The sequence below is a fragment of the Anomaloglossus baeobatrachus genome, assembly GCF_048569485.1.
Source record: "Anomaloglossus baeobatrachus isolate aAnoBae1 chromosome 10 unlocalized genomic scaffold, aAnoBae1.hap1 SUPER_10_unloc_1, whole genome shotgun sequence".
In the NCBI taxonomy this organism is placed as follows: Eukaryota; Metazoa; Chordata; class Amphibia; order Anura; family Aromobatidae; genus Anomaloglossus; species Anomaloglossus baeobatrachus.
The window spans coordinates 809,892-811,078 of record NW_027441824.1 but is presented as its reverse complement, the minus strand read 5'-3'; the positions used below and the strand labels follow the sequence as shown (position 1 = coordinate 811,078).

Here is a 1,187-nt window from a genome sequence, read left to right as displayed (position 1 = left end):
TGTCCAAAAGGGATCTATTCTATTCAATTGCAAATGATCTAGATAAGACTGAGAATAAGATACTGCACGGGACATAGCAGAGTTGGTCAAGTTGAGTGGAGATGAGTTTGCTATTTGGCACAGCTTTTGCATCAATAAAGCAAGTAAAAGGTGTGAAAGATAAAAAAAAGGGTGAAAGTGTGAAAAGTGAATTGGCCAAATTGAGGTGCATATAAAGTTTTTGCTTTCTTTCAATTCACTAATGGGGCTCATTTGAATCAGGTGAATTGAGTTCTGCTTTTGGAAACTGGGTTAAGAAGGGGTGCACCGGTCCTGGAGGTACTGCAATACCAGGTCAATGCGTGGAGTGGACAGAGCAAGATTTTTTCCATCTCCTTGTTCTAAAAATCCATTTAATATATGGTCCCCAGAGAGGGGACGTATCAGATATTAAACTGATAAGAACAGATTTAATTTTTTTTTTTTTCTGTTTATCAGTAGGACTTCAAAATAACAAAGGTGATCGCCTCCCGTTGCCTGGGAACCGTCCAGGCACAAGAGGGCTATGTGTCACCAGAAGGCGCACACACTTCCTCAAGGCCGGCAGACGTGCAATCCCAGGCACCTTCCAGTACCGACCAAGGTAGCGTCCTCCGAAACTACACTTGATCTTAGCCAAAAGGCCGAGAAGCTATAACCCGAATTGGTTACGGCCTTGAGTGGCACCCTGGCCTATACCGGACACATCTTAGGGAGAGGGAGACAAACCCACGCCTACAGAAGACATTTTGTCACCCAAGCCAACCCTTGAAAAGGCTGTTTTGCAGAGCAAAAACAAGAAGAATGATGCTTTTTGCAGCCGCCGCCCACTGCAATTAATCTGAATAACTCCTCCTCCTCCAAGCACCTCCCCTCCCCCTTGCAGTCTTTCCAATTCATGATACAAAAAGACGGACGGACAGGACAGGACAGGACAGGCTGCCTGACTTTCCGTCACTGCCACCCTTTGCCATCCTTGCCCGTAGAAAGCCCTCTCATCATCCCCAAACCCTAATCTTTTCCCTTCCCTTCCCAGCTGCGTCTCACTCCCTTTCATTAGGAAGTGAGCGCAGCCTTTTCTCCGTTCTGCACATGCGCGACGTTAAACACAAATGCGCAGGCGTGCGTTCCATTAGCCTCACTGCATTCCACTCCCATACAGGAAGTGG

The 1,187-nt window shown here is 46.8% G+C and overlaps 1 pseudogene; it reads right to left on the bottom strand.

The window, feature by feature from the left end:
• Positions 1-296: 296 nt before the first annotated feature.
• Positions 297-503, bottom strand: LOC142260355 (U2 spliceosomal RNA; annotated as a pseudogene).
• Between the last annotated feature and the right edge of the window lie 684 nt (positions 504-1,187).